Here is a 19,512-nt window from a genome sequence, read left to right on the forward strand (position 1 = left end):
TGCATGTGCTGCAGAAATAGTGACACCCTCTACTAATTCCTGTGTTCCCACAGCGTAAAGCAGGGGAGTATCTCAAGGGCATGACTGGATTTTATTGTTTTATTGTGCTCAGAAACTTTCTAAATGTTTATGAATTGTTGGCACAAGATTTAATTTAAAAAAAAAAAACAAAAACCCTTCAACCACTTAAAAATGTTTTAGCATGAGAAAGACAGGATACTTTGAGATCCCAATTACTTCTCTGATCAGCCAACATGCTCTGCTTGGACAAATACACACAACTGTGTGGAGAATCCATGTCAGCGTACAGCATGTCTTCCAGTGCTGAATAAATAAGCAGCTTGATGACTGCAAAGGGCTCTTGAGCAACTAAAAAATGCTCCTTCTTGCTGCATGGAGGAAAAAGAATCCAGTTTTGAGGCCAGTAATTAATTATTTACTCCTATCTCATACTCCAACAAGGGCTTCCTTGGGTGTGTTGCTCAAGTCATTTAGAATCCGTCCAAAGAAAGTTTTTGCTGACTATAGTGCTGGGTTGAATTTGGTTCCTGAGTGAAAATCTATTTAGAAATCTGTAGATATCAACATTGTCACTTGTAGAATTGCTCTAATTTCTAGAGTCCTGTTTCTGTGCATTAACAGAAGTACCATCATTTTAGCAGATGAATTAAGTGGTTTGGTGTTACTTTAATATCTGGGTCTAGCTGGGATCTATATATTCTGCTGAAACCTGCTACAGATCTAGTATAGTAGATTTAACTTGAGCTTGTCTTGGCAATGATCTTGTTCATATCAATTTTAAAAAAGAGTGTTACTGAAAGATCATTCATGCTTCCCATTCCTGTGATGTAATTATAGCTGGGGTATTCACTGCAGATAGAGAAGACCTACTTTCAATTCTTTCCCAGCTTCAGGGAGCATTTACCCAAATTCTTTACCTTTTAGCCGACTGTACTCTGCTGTGAATCATCATCTTTCTTTGTGAAACTCTGCCGCCAGGCAGAAACACATGCAAGAGGAGTTTTCACAGAAAGAAAATTCCAGCAAAATTGTAACACCAGACTTTTATGGATTGGATTGGATGAATTTACAGCTGAAGGAAACTATTTCTTTCTCTGTCTGTCATGTCTTGTCATCATAGCTGGGAGACATGGGAAGTGAATCAAGGGCACAGTGCTGAGGCTCCATATCCTTCACCTTCAACCCTCAGAAAGGGTAACTACTTAATGCCTTTATATTCATTTTGGTAATTATATGTCCATTTCAGGTAAATTTTATAATTTTTTTGCAGATTGATGTTAATAATACGGTTTCGTTTTGTCAGCAAAGTTTGTTTGTTCTAAATAATTGTGCCCACAGTAGATGTGCTGATCTCCATGGTGTAAATGAGTCACCAAAACAGGTTCCCCAACAGTGGCCCATAAATGAGGCCACGGAAGTGGGTCTTCTGGGCAGTATTCATTTCTAGGATTAGAGGCCAAATACTTTCATCTAAGCTGCCTCTGGACATCTTTGGGTATGAAAGCAGAGTATGGCTTGGGCCCATGCCTCATCAGCTGCAATGAGATATGTCTACTGCTCAAGCACTGCATTTTGGCAGACTGTGTTTGTATGCAGACAGGAAAGATCTGCCAGGTTTTCATACTGAATCTAGAATTATTTCTTGTTTCAATCTTGTCTTTCTTTTCTTGACGACATCTATTTTGAATCATGGTTTTGAAGCTTTTCGTACAGGCTATTTAAGGTCAAAGTGGCTTTTAAAATGCTTAGACAAGGTTGCTGCCTTGATTAAGACTAAGGATTGGGAATTCCCAGAATGGATATGCAATGAAGAGAAAGCAAATGGGTCATGGCTATGAGAAAGTGACAAATACGTAGAGAGAGAAGCCTCATTTTCAGGTACACACCACCAACAAGGTGTGAGCTGCTCATTTTCTAAAATTTATTTCATATGAAGCAACTGCCTTTTTGCTTATCTATAGTTTTAATATTATCCATCCAGTTTTAATATTCAGTACTTACATACTGAGTCATGCTTCTACAGACTTGCAGAACTTTTCAGCTTGAATGTCCAGATTCACAGATTGGATCTTCCTTTTCCCTCCCTGCCTGGACCATTATGAGAAACAGTTGGTTTGTATCTTCTATTTTTTTGTCCACACCAGTATTTAATGAGGAGATTGTTTTACTGAGCCATGTGAAGCAAGTTTTTTCTCTACCTGACCTTAGCAGTCCTTCAGAATAACTGCCAACATGATCAAGACATTTAGGAAGAAATATCTGTCTTCTTACTTTTATTTCTTTACAGCAGAGGAAAACCCAACATTTTAGCAAGTTCTTTCTTGCTGCACACCTTTCCAAGAGCTCTGTGGGTCACAGCTGAAGAAATTCTGATGCTTCATATTTCAGAAAAAAGTATTTCCATGATTTCAATAATAAAAATCCTGTTCTTCCCCCTCATTTTTCTGTCTGACCACTTTTATCACTTTAATCAGATTTTATTCAAGTTGTCTCTTCTTGAGTCCTAAAGCTGGAAACACTGATGATCATCTGGATGCAAAGTTTACTGTGTGATTCTTAGTGCTGTCACACTGCAGCTGTAATTTTTTAAATTATAGAAAATATCTGTGAAATATAAATACAGAAGTTAAATTTCAATGGCTGTGGAAATGAGGTCAATATAATAAACCTGCAACACTAGATAAAATATGAAGCCTATGCTATTGGATAATAACTGACAAAATCAGGTAATTCTCTTCTCAAAGCCATAAATATAAAGATTCTCTAGGTAGCAAAAGTTAAATTTCTCTGTCTAATGAATAATAACATTTAACTACATTTAAGAAGTTAGCTCAGCTATTAGTAATGCAAAAGGGAAGACCTTATTTAGAATGTTAGAAGATGGCTAAGACTTCAAGTGTTTCTTTCAGGTTTTTGAAGCACTAACTAAGTTTGAGGGTTAGAGTGTCTTGAGTGTATGAGTATGGAATACAGTGCTCCACACCTTCCAAGGAACAGCTTGTGCTGCTCTCTGTTGTTATTGTCAGCACGACTGGGAGGGTAACATCCCTTTTTCCTACTGAATTTATAGCAATTATGTTTACAAGACAGAGCAAGAATGGGCCTCAAAGCAGCGGAATAACAAAAAGGATGTTCCCAAGGGATTGTTTACAGTGACACACTGGAGGGTACTGCTTCCTAATTGTCCTTGCTGGACAAATGGCCTGCCTTGTGTTGTTTATTTTCTGTCCCGGAGTTTTTGTGTTTCCCTCTTGCTGGGGGAGGGAAGTGGTGTGTGTGTATGGTGGGAAAGAAAGGGAGGGGGAGAGAAGAGAGGAGGTTGGGAACCCCTGTCCAGCCCCCGCATGGGATCAGAACATGTAAACTTTCAAATCAGAAATTATACTGGTACTGTGAGTTTAGATGAATGGCAGTGTCCAAGATATATGAAGTATTTTTTCATTTTTCATTGTCAGCTAATTCAATCCATTGAGGATCTTGAAATTATATGCTTAAATATTGCTGTACTGAAGTAAGTGTTTGAAAGAGCAAATAAAACCAAAAGGCCAATATCAAAAACTTTGATTCATGTAAATTGACTCTACCCATACAAAAAATCTCTCAACTTGCTTCAATAGCTAAAGACTAATTGGAAGACTGAAGATTTGTAGTGTCTAGGCTTTAACAAGTAATATGAATAACTAGAAACCTAACACCACAAATCAAACGTGTTAATTCCTGTGTTGCTGTGATTCATAGAGCCTCCAAAGAGTTTTGGAACACTTTACTGCATACCAACATATAAGTGTTTCTGTCCACAAACTAAGCAGAAAAGCTACTGCAGGAGGAAGGAAACTTTTTTTAATGATGAAGAAAGCAAGCCTAGGGAACAGATTTTGATGTTATAGTATACAACACCATGCTGTTAAAATCAGCTTTGGAAATTGGCATACAGGAGTTAGTATGAGGATGTTGATGTAAGTCTGTCCATTGCAGAATTGACTATAACTTACCACTCCTGTTTAATACACTTGATTTTCTCAAAGATCAGGTTTACTTTAGAATAAAGAAGTCAGAACCCTAAATATAGGAAGTGACTCTAATGTTCTGAGTCACTTCAGCCATATATCACCCTGCCTTCCCCACCTCAGCTGTAGAGAAGTTAGACATTTGTATGAAAGTAAGGATTAATAACACCTCTGTACTGGTAATGGTGACAATAATACACAGATTGAGTTATTTGCCACAGGACTTAGAACAAAAGCTTGACTGGACAACAGACATAGCTGCTTTCCATTCTGATTTGTTGTACAGTGCTAACAAAAATGTTATTTAATTAGGTAGTCACATATAATATTGCCCAGGGTGCAAATCTTGCCTTTCTTGCTAAGAACATTGTAGTCAGTTTGCATTATTGGAGTATGTGTGTTTTGAATTGTAGGTGCATAGTGGCATAATTCTGCATCCTTTGAACATTTCTGATACTATTCTTTCAAGTTTGTGGAATAAAAGAGGCCACATTCCAGAATAGTGTATTCTTCCACTTCTAAACAATAAAAAAGAGGCCATCTATCAAATTGGCAGGCTCATATCTTTTGTAACCATGTACAAATCACGCTCCAACTGGATGAACAGCTGTCAGAGCAGTCTCTTGTCAGCAGGTGGGTTAAAGTTTGCAAATTCATGTGTACACGTGCAGGCATTCATATCCTTTTCTCGTGAAGATCAATAACAAGATTTCGAAATGTGTTTGCAGTCATGATTTACTCTGGATGCATTAGCTTTCTTTTGTTCTTTGCCCCACCTGTCTCTTGTTATCTGTTTGCAATATGTTTGTCCACCATGTGAGAAACTTTACAGTGAGTGAAATCTGGAGAGATAAATAGTATAAGTGAATTTTGTTCTTTTGAATCCTTCATAAATCTGAGGTAAACATTTTGTGTCCAACCATTTGTCATAGTTTAACCCCAGAAAGCAGCCAAGCCCTATGTACCTGCTCATTCACTCCCCCACTAGTGGATCAGGGGAAGAATTGGAAGAGTAAAAGAGAAAATTCATGGATTGAGATAAAGACAGTTTAATAGGGGAAGCAAAAGCTGCACACACAAAGCAAAGCAAAGCAAAGCAAGGAATTAACTCACTTCTTCCCTTGAGACAGAAGCTGTTCAGCCATCTCCAGCAGAGCAGGGCCCCACCCCATGTAATGGTGACTTGGGTAGACAAACACCATCATTCCAAACTCCAAAAGTCCTCCCCATCTTCCCCTTACTTTATATCATTAGTATGATGCCACATGGTCTGGAATATCCCTTTGGGCAGTTTGGGTCACATGTCCCAGCTGTGTCTCCTCACAACATCCCATGCACCCTCAAAGTCCTTGCCAGTGTGGCAGTATGAAAAGTGGAAGAGGCCTTGCCTCTGTGAAAGACCTGCTCAGCAATAACAAAAGCATCTCTGTATTATCAGCTCTGTATTCAGCACAAACATAAAACACAGCCCCATACCAGCCACAGGGAAGAAAACTAACTATATCTGAGATAAAGCCAGCACACAATTCTAGTGCCACATTTTCCAGGACATGGATTCTAGCTGCTTTCTGGTCTCATCTAGTATCATGCATATCTTGAAAAATTACATTGCAGTCCTTGTCTAGAATAGAGTCCTAGTCTTGGATTGTTATTTTCTTGTGTAATGAATTTTAGATGACAAGGTGTATGTGAAGGCAATGAAGAAATGAAAACTGGTCCAGATGATTCAGAAGCATCCCCACAGCAAAGGACATTCTGGAAAGAAGCTCATGCTTAAGGACTGAGATGAACTTTCTTTAGGACAGACATCAAGAACTGCTCCATAAACATATTCCCAAATCTATGTGATTCAAAATCAATACAGGTAGGCTTACCATTCCTAAGTATATGGTTATTTTCAGGATAGTTCTAGTCTTTACGCTAGACACAATGACATACAAGTGCTTTAACACCTTCACTGCTGGACAGGGAACCTGACTTGGTAAACACAAATGTTCAGCAATCTGAATGTTCCTCTTGGTAGAAGGATTCTCAGTAATGCCTGTGATAAAGTAAGGTGTCCACAATGGCTGATCTGAATATGTCCTACAGTCGTTACATGAAATGCTCCAAGAGTGTCACACAGTGCAGATAACTTATCTAAGGCATACTTATTGCCCACACATATTTCTCAGTGTCTGCGGGCATCGCCTCCAGAATCACAGAGCTCCGTAACAAGATACTGCCAGAATGCTAAGAGTCATGCTGCTGAAAAAACAAATTGAAAGCATAAACACATTCATTCCTACAGTTTGGCATAAATATTTATTTTTCAATTAGACAAGATGTTCTGAGTAGCATAAATCCCCTTTATAGTTCTGTTTGGTTCAGTACTTAATCCGTTACTTTCCTGAGCAGTGAAAGCCCAACACTTAACTTTTTAACTTTCATGTCAGATAAGTGCCATAAATTTGCAAGGTGATTTAGAATGAAAATCATGAATAAAATTCAATACTTCTAGTGCTAGTCCTTTATGAATCAAGACCCTATAAAACTTCATCAATATCTGTATTAAACAGTTATTGACCAGAATTTTATGGAAGCCTTTATTCACAAGGGACTAGTGTTCCCAATACGAACCTATGAACCTAGGTATTTGAGAAAGGCACAGACACTGGTTTATAATTTTTTAATGATTATCCTTATATATTTATATGGATATATATATATACATATATATATATATATATATATTTATATTTATATTTATATTTATATTTATATTTATATTTATATTTATATTTATATGGATAGATATATATACCATTTATATCTGGAATAAACAGATACACCCACACATTTTTTGCACAGATGTGAAAAATCTTATTATCAGATCATGCCAGAAGAGGGGAAAATATTGTGTTTTCTGGGTCAATAAAATAAAACCATATTAAATATTATAAGAATAAAAAGGAATTAATAATGTGTTTTACAAGTTGTAAAAGATAATAAGGAAAAGAAAAGCAACTTAGAATACACCTGAAAAGTTGAAATCGAAAGACTAAGTAATAACACAAGAAACAACAGCCTAGTTACTTGTCTGCAAAGGTTGTTTCATTATGAGAGTGTATTTCTCTATGATTCAGAAGCTGGGATGTTAAAAATCCTACTCTGATTGAAGGTGTTTTGCTTTTGATTTCATTGATAGCAAAAATTTACCTTCTGTAAAGCCAAAAGGGATCTGATTAAGATCTAGCTGACCAATATTCTGCGTAAAGTTTAATATCCAAAGGCAGTAACATTGTCAGTAATGAAAAACATGGTGTATCCAGATAACCAATTAATCCCAAACTGCAAATTGAGGATATAATGCAGAACTATTTAAATGCTAAACACAATGGTTTGGGATTTAATTTTTAGAAGAAGAATTATATACCTTCCGAACTTCCCTGTTGTTGGGCAGGAAGAAAGCTTTCTAAGTGGCTTTATGCCAATTTAGACAGCTCAGTGTTGAGAGAATCTATGAGAAGGAGGTTAATCCAGCTTTTTAGTTGTTTTATTATGTAATATCAACATAAAACAGCTGGATCAGGATTGAACAGCTATTTAAAAAAACACAGAAAATTGTTTATTAAGGATTTTTCTTCATTACTCCAGCATTATGGTAACTTAAAGTCCCCTTGAAAATAGCAAGGAAATTCAGGTTTAACATGTTGCTTCATGCAAATACGGCCAGCCAGCCAGGATCAAATATAAACATCGAAAACCAACTTAGTAAAATGGTGTCAATTTAAAAGAAAGAAAGAAAAAAAAAGGCTTTATTAGTGCTTTCATGAAAAGATTTTTTTGGCTTTTAAACCCAGATGTTTTATTGCTTCTCTAAATAAAGCCTTATCTATGGGTTACTGTATCTTTTACATAGAATGGTAATCAAACATTTTTTTTTCTTATAAAACAACTGTATTTTCTAAAACACTACACGGAAGACAGTTTGATAAAAACACACGTTTTGGTTTGTTTATATTTTTCCAATTTTAGAAATTTCATTGATTTATTTTTTTTTTAATTGAAAACATTTTAGACTGAAAAATATGTTTGCATTTTTATAAATAAACCATTTTTTGCTTTGAGAAAACTATTTTTCAGCAAAATTTGTTCCTCAATGTTATTTAAAATTTAAGTTGTATTTTACATTAAACATGAATATCTTAAAAAAAAAAAAAAGCACCATTTAAAGCTTTTGGTTTCATAAAGGCAAATAATTTTGTTCAACTTGAAATTTCTTTTCACCTTGTCAGTGTAACAGAAATTTGTTTCCAAATGCAGCAATGATATTTTCCTTCATGTTATGGAACTGCTACTGCATTAAACCCGAAACAAACAACACTGTCCCCCTCCCCCCCAACTTATCTGTACTTAAAAAGAAAAACTGAATCTAAACTTCGTTTTTGGCCGCAGGATCTATCAGCCCTCTGCATGCTGTATGCCGTTTAATATGTGTCAAATAAAAGGAGTACACAAGTCATCTCAATAGCTTGTCGTACGTGCAATCTAATTTGATGTACATATAGTAGCAGAGTATCCTGTAGCAAGAAGAAAACTTTTGACCTTTCCTGCTTTTGGAGAATGCATAGAGTTGAGGATTCATCCAAATTGTTCTGGGTACAAATGACATGATGTATGGTGCTAGAAATATTCCTTACTACGGCAATCAAGATGCTTTCATCAGTCAGTGGACACAGACTGACTGACCTTAACTAACCCAGTTGTTTAAGGGCAATATGTGACCCAAAAATGAACTTCTCTGTTATGAGAGGAGCTAGTCTGCATGTGAAAAGGTTTGCTTTAACTATGTTCAGTTTCTGTTCAGAGGCTCAGGTTGGCTTTTATTTTATCCGCACCCATTCAGTCATTAATATGAATTATACTCTAGTTCTAGAAGTAGGAAAAAAACCTTCATCTATTTGGCTTGTAACAATTTGATTGTGGTTGGTATGTAAATCACCTACTACTACCATGCTTAGACGGTCAACAATTCTTACGGAAAACAGAAGCATTCAAATTGCATCTGTTTGGTGAAAAATAAATGTTGCTCGGCAGAGGCTATTTCACCCATTCACCCATGATTAAAAACTTGCTGGTTAAAGATTTAAATGGGTTTAAGATTGGCATGGTGTCACCATTGTGCAAATCCTTTGTTAAATATTAAATAATAGAAAAATGTCTTAGGGTCACACAGTGTGTGATTTATGTGACAAAGTCCTTATGGGCTGTGTTTGTCAAAGGCAGCTCATAATTCTAAATTGCTTCGCTGAATAGCAGAGAATATTTTTGTTGTGGTGGTGGGTGGGAAAAGATTTGTTTTCTCTCTATATTCAGCGTGGTGCGATTTCTCTCTGTCTTTAGACACCTTTCACATGAAGAAGCCAAGCCCTGAGGCTAAGCAAAGGAGATGGGGAGGATGGGTGCATCTTCCCTACATTAAGCCACTGCTGATAACAGCTTTTTGATATATGCATGGTCGGGGACTCAATTAGATTGTCAAATAAAAGTAATAAAAATATGTCATTTTTCTAAACTTTTTTTTTTTTTTTTTTGTGTATAACAGTCAGGAGCTGTTTAAAATTTGAAGACTGTAGGCCATGTGGACTTTTTGAAATACTTGCGTTTGTGTATAACTTCACATCATCTCAGAATTATACTTCTGGGACTTTCTAAACAATTGTGTCTATATAAATCCCCACTGCTTTGTTAAAAAATATATATGTATATAAAAAGTAGGTAGTAATTTTCTTCCTCCACCCCCTCAAAAATATATATATAAGTTACAGCCAGAAATTACTGCTTCCATTCTGTACTCTAGGAAATACAAAGGCAAATTCAAAAAAAGACCTTGTCTCCTTTCTTTCTCTAAAACACAATTTATTGCTTTAAATCATAAAAATAAAACAGTCAAATGTTGCATAAGAGACCCTCAGCAGAAATAAAAGGAAAGAAAAGGCAAAACTGAACTTCCCATAAACCCAAATCCCATACAGCACAGCTTTCTACAAGACCATAATTAAATAATCCCTGAAGGACTTGTGGAGGAGGGGATAAGAATACATAAACTTTCCAATATGATGAAAGAAAAGACCCTGTTATTATTATTGGATTTTATTTTTAAGAAGGAAAAAACTAAAACCAACATACTTAAGGTGGTATACATGGGAAAAGTATTCTATGCTGGGCAAGTATTCATATAAATCAGCCTTGATACACAATAAACAGAAATTAAAAGATATCTTTGGAATTGGAAGTCTGCAAGTAGATCGTGGCATTGTTTTAAAAAGTGCACATCTTCAGCACCAGACAAAGGCCTTCAGCTCTGCATCTGGACTGTTGCATTTGTTCCCAAGCATTTATTTAACATTTTTTCCTCTAGTCTGAGATTTGAGATGAGATGGGACAAACTTGCAGCAGAAGGTTTGTTTTACAGGAGCTTCTTCACTAGATGGGAGCCTTCTTTGTTAAACAGAAGAGTCACATACCTGTCCAAGGCCACCCATGTAGACAGGCAAATAGGTAGAAAGAGTGACCAGGAAAGGTAAGGATTTCTTGTCATCATTTTACTTTATCAAATTAAAAAGCAAACTATTGGTATAATATATAATTGTGAGATTTGTAAGTTATCTTTTGTCATATTTCTTCAGGAGGGTTCACTTGTAGTGAAATGGTTTTCCTCAGACAGAAAAATGCCTCATTGGGAAAACATACCAAGCATCTCTCAGACTCTTACAAACTAAAATGCTGGTAGAGTCTCCTATCTGCTAAGCCTCAAACTATGGGAATCACTCCTCCTCACATCAGTGACACTGAAGTACCTGACTTTCTGTAATTAATAGAAACCATTAAGACATCTGGAAAAGGTGAGGGCATGTGAGAGGAAGCCTATCAGAGCTAGCAGGGTAATTTCTGGGTTTTGGCAGTTTTTAATGGTCAAGTTTAAGAATACCTTTTTTTTTTTTGAGAAGGAGGATGATCCTTTCATTTAAATTGAAATGCCATTAAGGGTGTCCCTCTTACTTAGTTGGAATTAGCAGAGAATATGGAGCTCTCTTGTGGGTTTGCTTACGAATATTTCCAGTTAGCATGTCTAGTAAAGGAAGAATTGATTATTAATTATACACATCTAATCAGCAAAATGTTGCTTTCTGGTGCTATTAGTTACTATAAAATTGGAAAAGTTATATAAAAAATGAAACATGACTCCCTCACTTATGACAACAGGAGGTTTAGCTTTCTTTTTAAGCATCACATTATTATTAACATCTTGTATGTTTTCCATCTGGGTTTAATATTATGTTGATAAAATTGCTTATGAATTTATTGACTGGCACTACATAAATTTATAAGTTGGTCAGTCAAAGGTGCAAAGTTACAAAGGGACAAAGACAATGGAAATCCATTATATTTAGATTTAGGGCCTCAAAATACAAAGAGTTTTCTTAATGGGAATACAGTGAATTGAGTTAGATTCCTCATGAAATGCTCAAACCAACTTTTGCAGGGCTGATTGATGGCAATCAGTCATTTTGCTTTTCTGCCAAATCTTCTAAAACCATGCAAGGGCTGGAGGACAAGTATAGGAGTGAAAGTTTGGTGAAATCCAGGACGAGTCCTCAAGCCATCAGTGGGAGAGTGGATTCTCTATGTCCTTCCTGTGGTCCTGGTTCCCAGGCCCAATTCACCCAGCCTTGATATCACAAGAAGTGCCTGTGGACCCAAGGAATAGGAATAGTCTGATGGTTTCTCAAACAGTTCTAGAAATCCTTTTCTTTGTTTAGTCTCTCCTTTTCAACACTGTGCAAAGCCTCAGTGAAATGTAGGGTGATCATGAATTAAAGTCAGGAAGAAAAATTAATCAGAGAAGAGTGAATAACGTTCATCTTTCAGGATCTGAGCAATGGAAAAGTAAATGAACTCTTTGAAATTGTTCTGACCCTAATAATTGAAATTGCAGTAAATCCAAATCAGACTCTGTGGATAGTCCTGTATTCTTCCTGATCCTTTAAACTATGTTTTAATATGCCAGATATGCATGCAACAGTTACAGTTTTAGCCTCAGTTAAACTAGGTTTAATCCCAGCATTTTTTAATTTAAAAGAAGTTGTTCCTGGAGGTATATTGGTGCAGCTGCCAGTGGAAAAAAATCACATAGCAAGTTGAGAAGCATGCTGAAAATCAGTATTTGTTCCTTGGTGTAATTGGGCTGCTCTGCTTAAGCATGATATTGTTATTTTGCATGGAGTTTGAGCTGGAATGAAAATGAATACAATTCATCTCCAAATTAGATGCAGTACCATATGTGTTGTCAATTTATCAGTACACCAACAAAATTGAAGTGTTGAATGGAAGTGGTTTGGTGGCTGTATGTGGCTGTAAAAGTCAGCAAATATTGCAGTTAGCTGATTCAGCCAACTGCTTCTTGACACATCTCTATCTTTACAATTATTGACACATCTCTAGTCATATGGAACTGATATTTAAATGTTACCCTACAGCCAGGCACACATAATGGCTATAGAATTCATGCCGCTGGGTAGGCTGGAAAATTTGTATTATGACACAAACTGTGTTTTTCCTCCCTGTAAGGTCTGAAAGAAATTGTAGTCAATCCTCCATTCTCGCTGGCAGATTAATCTTAATGAATGGTCTGAAGTTGTAATAAAATACCTATTTTGCATTGCTTCATCATGGAGGTACCTATTTACTCCCAGATTAGCATCTTCTGCCTGGCTCTTACCTATGCTATTTTGGCAAGGGAAAGGAAGAGAGGAGAATAAAATGGTTTTGTTCAATATTTCATTGCTTAACATTATGTTATGCTATAGCAGGCTATGTTACATGAGTTGATGAGAGCAAGACACAGAGAAGTGCAATATAGTTTAAAACAAATAAATTTAGAAATCCTTAAGGTGAAAGAGGTATGAAGAAGCCCATTACAAACCCAGACCAACTTGGCAACTTCCCTGTGCTGACATCTTTAAATATCCGTTCACTCCCCTCCTCCTCTTCCTAAGAAATGCCGAAGAATCACAGGCATCTGGGGCTAGACAGATACCTCAATATATTAGATACCAAACTTTTTAGAATCTGATCCACAACTCCCACTATTGTACTTCCTTTTCAAACTCATTTTATAGCAACCATGACTCCCTCAGAACCTGCTTACTTGCTTCATAAAGGCCACTTAGAGACACCGTGTAACTCTAGTGACTCACCGCAGTGCCTTTTCAAGGCAGAAAAATCATGACACACTGCTCATATACATAACACAGTTCCACCTTACTGATTTTAGATTTAATTTTCTTGGCTAGGACTGAGTTATTGGATGGACATCATGGGATGCCAAATGTACAAATTGCCTTGCAGCTCAAGAGTCTGTGAAGAATCCTGACTGAAGCTTCTATGATCACATGAACTTTTGGGGACCTGCCAAGCAATCCAAAGATGTTCATGGCGATATGTGACTATGTTGAAAATTTCACTGTGGGAAGAATTCCTTTCTTACTAAAAAGGGCAAAACATGCGCAACAATATCCTTGGGGAAACCAGTGCTGGAAATGGTACTAGGTATGCATATTCACAAACCAACAGAAAACTGTTTCCTGTGCCCTTCAGGCCTTTACCTGTTGTGAGCTAAGTTGACTGTATTTTAGACTTCAACAAAAGGAAATTTTTCCTTCCTGCTCAGAATGTTACTTTGGAGCTAAAGAAAATGCATTCACCTAGTAAAGTACAGTGTATGTATAAAAAAGAACAGAATGTAGGTAACCTCACTAAAAGTATAGCTAGTTGACAGAAAGGACACTCTCCTTGTTAAGGTATTCCCGTATAAATTTTCATCTTCAGCAAATAGGACTTTTACTGACTTTACAAATGTATGTTGAAATAAACCCCAAGAAAAGACACTAAGTTAATTAAAAAGTGGTGATTTTATTGCAAATTTACAGAACAGAGTCGCAGCACTGAACCACATCAGCAATAACTTCTAAGAGATTTGTCTTTTTACTTTCCATTCCTGAATGTAGTCTGTAATTAAGATTTGGTTAGACTGGGACTGGTCATCTACTTGTGTAAACCAGAGCAAAACCAATGTTGATGTGTACAGGTTGAAAACAGGGCCCAAAATTGCAGTTCTCAGCTTCTTTGATAATACTGAACTCACAAATAACGAGGGTTTTTTCAGTACCATTTTTTTCCTGTAAACTATTGCAGGGGAAATATTTACATTAAAGTATTTAGTTTAATATCACGCTTTTAGTCTATGTTAATGGAAATAGTGTGTTCCCTTACCTAAGTGTATATGTGACCTCTATGCTAATGAAATAAAGAGACTTAAATGCACTAATTACAGGAGGGATTATTGCACAGGTAGCTGAGATACAAGCTCTGCTACACAGATCAGCCAAAACTTGCTCACACTTGATCTGCCACACTGTCAAGTTCTTACTGTACAAGTGCTCTGTGAGGTGAGTGGAAATGAGACACTGCAGGCCCAGGTCACAGGAAAAAAATTAAGAATCAAAATCCAGATGTAGCATAAACAGTGGGAGTTGTTAATATTTATCTTATTCTTTAATTTAAAAATGTGTGTTGATAACTCTGTTGACATAAAAATTGATAATTTTGACAGTGACCAACCCTTATATTTTACAAGAGATTGACAACTCCTGCACTGATTTTACTATTTTTTTTAAGTCGGTATGATATTACGATCATGTTTTCAAACCTTGTTTTGCTATCATATGAGTACAAGATCTAAAATAATATATCATTATATTGAAAACTAGAAAAATCTCTGATTCACAGGTAAAACTTACAAAAACAAAAAAAAAGATAAAATATTGACTTTGTTTTACCATGGTACTTTTCTGAAGTCAGTCCATCTTAACCAGAACCTGTGTGTTCATATCTAGTAGGCCTGATGTTTCTTGGTGTTCTTTTCTGTTATTTGTTTGTTTGTTTGTTTTTCCTAGTCCCATTGGGAACTGATTTGATCATCACCAGCGACAAAAATTAATTGAGATTCTTCTGCCTCACCTCTTTTATGAGGTGAAAAGACCTAGTCTAGATTTCCAGATAAAGTCTTTCATTTCCCTTGTCATTCTTCCCTGTATACCCTTCCTTGTTCTGAGTGCTCAACATTCCAAGATCTATTAAAAAATACATGCATATTTTTATATAACTTTACAGGATCTTTCCAAGACTGCACAAGGAAATTTTTGCTCAAATAATCCTGCGTTAAGATAAACATTATCATATTCATCAACGGTTGGATTTCTTTTTCATTTGTATAGTTGAACATATTTAATTAGGTTTAAGAATACTGATCATGCACAGATCATGCTATAATTTGTAATGTAGCTGGACAACTGTTAGAAATAAGGATTGGACTAAAAATTAATAAAACCCACAAACCTTCAGGATTATGCAAATGAGATAAATTTTGAAAGTCATGTCCAAGTGGAGTACAGGAGATAATCCAAAGAGTAAAACAGATATCCAAGTAGAATAAGAAATTTGAAAAGCGAGAGTGATAATGCCAAAAAGTGATGTATAATGAACAAAATTCTGTGGTGTCATACATCAGTGTAAAAGCATGACTGTGATTTTGATCAGCCTGTCTGGGGGGCGGTGGGGGTTATGTCTGGTGGGGGTGGGCATGTATGGAGGTAAAAGCCCCATTTTGTGTGCACTGATACAAACTTTACTTAAAGTGGTGTGTTCAACTTTGTGCACATCATTACCAGGGGCATCCTGAATCTTGGGGGAAATTCTGCTAGAGAAATTTAACAGTAAAGGAAACCAAAGGCTGTGTAAGACACAAGAAAATGGAGGTGGAAGAGAGCATGACAACCACCTACTAATTGCTGAAAGTAATATTTATGCTCAGAAGATAAAGAATAATTCAAGATGGTTCAGACTTCTTGGCAAGAGGATCCATTCAGTTGCACCATAATATAAGGCAAATCACCTGTGATAGTTACAAAGCAGGCTGACCCAAACACCAGCAAATGTATTCTCAGGAGCAATACTGCAGTGGCATGAAAATGAGTATTCCAGCTTTACCTTCTGTATTATTATCCACAGTCTGTCTCCTTCACATAAAAAATAAATAGGCTCCATATCTCAGAACAAATGGATCCCAGATTTTTCACAAGGATTGAGGTAGTTTGCTGAAAAGCTCTCATTTTCTTTCCACAGAAAAAAGAATTGGGGGATGCCCATGACGAACAGAGGTCCTCTTTATTTTCTGCCTGTTGTCATCTGAAGTAAATCATCTCAGTAGGGAAGCAAACTGGGAGTCTAGTATTCTGTCTAGAATCAGTTTTCGACCTGGGCCTGATAAACATGCTCAGTCCTCCAGCATCCCCTCAGTGTCAACTCCCAGGAGCCAACCAGAAAATTGCCTCATTGACAGAAGGCAGCAATGTGCTACCAAAATCTTCTCTACAGTGCCACTGACATGACTTTCATTTTAAAATGGTTCCTGGAGATTGCACCTCAATGTAGCTGAAGGTGGAAAGAGAGTTAACATTTAAATGGCTATAAACATTCTAGCTATGTACAAACACCATCTAATGTAGCTTTTTCCGTTCCCTTTTGCCTACCAAGCTGTACCTTTTTTGTCTGCTTAGATATGTTATAGTTATTTTCACCAGAGGGAGAATTTGTTATGTCAGTAGCCAATCTAATCACCTCCTGCCTTGAATCTTTTCATAATCACCTTATAGAATCCTATTCAGAACAAAACCCCATAGTGAGTGCTCAGTTCCTTTCCCCATATATCCACTCGCCACCCTGTTTCCCTCTTGTAGCAGAGACACAGAGAAAAATGACAGCCATGAAGGTAGAGGGGTATCAACTGCTGTGGATAAATCAATCCATCACAAAAAAAAAAAAAAAAAACCCAAACAATTCTGCCATGAAACTTAATCACTAAAGGTCATGTCGGGGAGTGAGGAACAGATTAAATTAGCATAGTATTAGATATGGAAAATGATTTCTGTCAAAATCATCTTTACCACAATTATAATATGTTAATTACGTATTTCATTAAGGAAGTTGATTATGGTTCACAGATGAAATCATGCAGACGAAGACACCTGGAAGGAAGCACTAGAGCCTGAAGCCTCTTCTCTCCCTCTCTCTCTCCCACACACACGCACATGCACGCACACTCACACGCAATTAGGTACACACACTCTTAGGAAGAAAAGCTTTTACTTCAAAAAAGTGCAGCTGTTTCTGTTAAGGACAGAGACTCACAGAAATAAAGGAAAACATGGTAGGGTACATTCATTTTTCTTCTATCAGTACTTAGAATGAACTGCTCATTTTAAGACTGTAACATCCTCTGCCTCTGGTGACATATTGGTGGCATCTAGTACTATGGGTAAAGGATTTCAGCACTGACTAATGAGGTGGTAGCAGGGTGTTTTTTATAGGGAAGAGACCATTCGGCAAATTTTAGCCAAGCTATTTGAAAGAGATATCATCAACCATATGAATGTCATACAATGTCTTGCCCTTAGAAGTGGTTGCAATTAATTTACAGTGAGTTTAGGAACTTGGCCACTGTGAAAAAGTCACATCAATCAGCAATTACTTATATAATGTCTTAGTCTTCTTTTCCAAATAACTGTTTGAATTGTTTGCTCTATTTAGTGAATAGATCAAGATCTTTAGTGATTTGAAAACACAGCCTCCTTGTTTTGGCTAGAAACAATGCAGCTGAGTCTCATATCCCACAAACATGGAGAGATGTAGACAGGAATTTTCACATGGGTATGAGTCTGCATGTGGTCGTGTATGTGGTCTGTGTACATGATAGCAAGGAGTTGTAGCCGACATAAGAAGGGGCTAATTTTATTCAAGTCTTACTGAAGGAGCAGCAGAAGTGGAATAAATGGGATACTCAGTAGAAGGAAGGGAGGAGATAATATGTATCCCTCCAAAAAAGGTCCTACAGATGCCCCTGGGAATGAAAACGTCTGAGCTGCAGTCAAATATAATTACCTCATTCTCATATTTCCTAGTGAGTGAGAATGCATCAATGCTTGTGTGCCCTTGTGCTGATAGATTTTGCCACACAGAATAATCATTGTTGGAATTAAGCATAATTGTCAAGAAAGACTTGGTCATCATGAGAGAGACTGTCTCATACAACTGTCCTTTTGCTTTCCAACAGTAATTACTTTAGTAATTAATCTCTGTCATTTAACTGTATTACATTTTGAAAAGAGAAAATGGAAGAAAGACTGGTTTCTGACTAATTTACATCACAGTTTAAAATCCTAGAACAGGGTGAATCAAATGTCAAATTTAGCGCTTTCACAGATAGTTAAAATGGGCCCTTTCTAATACCTAGCACAAGCACAAATGAAGTTAAGTTCCTAAAGTCAGCTTCATAATATCTATATTGCCTGAAAGTTTCCACTTCAGGGCTCTTAGCTGTAGGTAATGGAAGACAACACAAAGATCAAGAACCGTGGCCAGAAAAAGTCTATCACTGCCTAGTCAAAAATAGCTTCTGCTGCTAGTCCTCGTGGTAGGTGCTACTTACCAGCCTTGCACCACTTTTGAATGCCAACATCATACAGCAGTATCTATGATTTCAGCAGCAGCAGTTGACTGTGAATGTTGCCTGTGCTCTTCAAGAACCGTGTGGGTGAGTCAGAAGTGCTGAGCATCCTTAGTTCCAGCAGCACAAATGCCCAAATGCTTCTGAAGTTGAGGGTCAAAGTGGGTCTGTATTGATATCATTGGCATTCTTGCTTTCTAAAATATTTTAAACCTGTGTCAGTCCTCTTCAACCTTTTAAAAGGTTTTCTTTCAGCAAAGAAATATTATATGGATGGCATATATATTAATTCCTACTCATGGAGAGAAGGATCAGCTCAAGGGTTTCACTGTTACAAATAATGACACAAAGTCCCCAGATGCATCCCAGAAAGTACCTCAGAAAGATGAAAATCCTGTTTATTTTGGAGACTGATGAGGGTATGATTTTTTTATGATCGATCACTTTCACTGCCACTGCTCTTTGTAGGAGTCTGACCACAATGAGGTTTCCAGGATTTCACCTACTATCAGGTCTGAATCATAGGTAAGCCAGGTAAGGCATTGCCATGGACCTGTAACAATCTAATATTAGGTATTTCACTCAAAGCCAAACAGGCTGGTGAAAGAACTGCAGGGTTTACAGTAAAAGCATGAAATCTGCTATGGTCTAAGGTTCTAAGGGTACGACCTTATAAAGATGATCAGATGCCGATCCAAAGCCTTTCCTTTCACCAACATTTCAGTTTCAGTTGGAATAAATTTTATAGCCCCAGTTTTCCTGAAACAGATTGCTCAAAAGATAGAAAAACCCACCAAAATATTAAATCAGTGTTTGAAATTCCCTTTTTACTTCCCCTCCTTTTCTTTGTTCACACTTTTAATCCCATTGTCCTTG

The sequence above is a fragment of the Vidua chalybeata genome, chromosome 1, assembly GCF_026979565.1.
Source record: "Vidua chalybeata isolate OUT-0048 chromosome 1, bVidCha1 merged haplotype, whole genome shotgun sequence".
Lineage (NCBI taxonomy): Eukaryota > Metazoa > Chordata > Aves > Passeriformes > Viduidae > Vidua > Vidua chalybeata.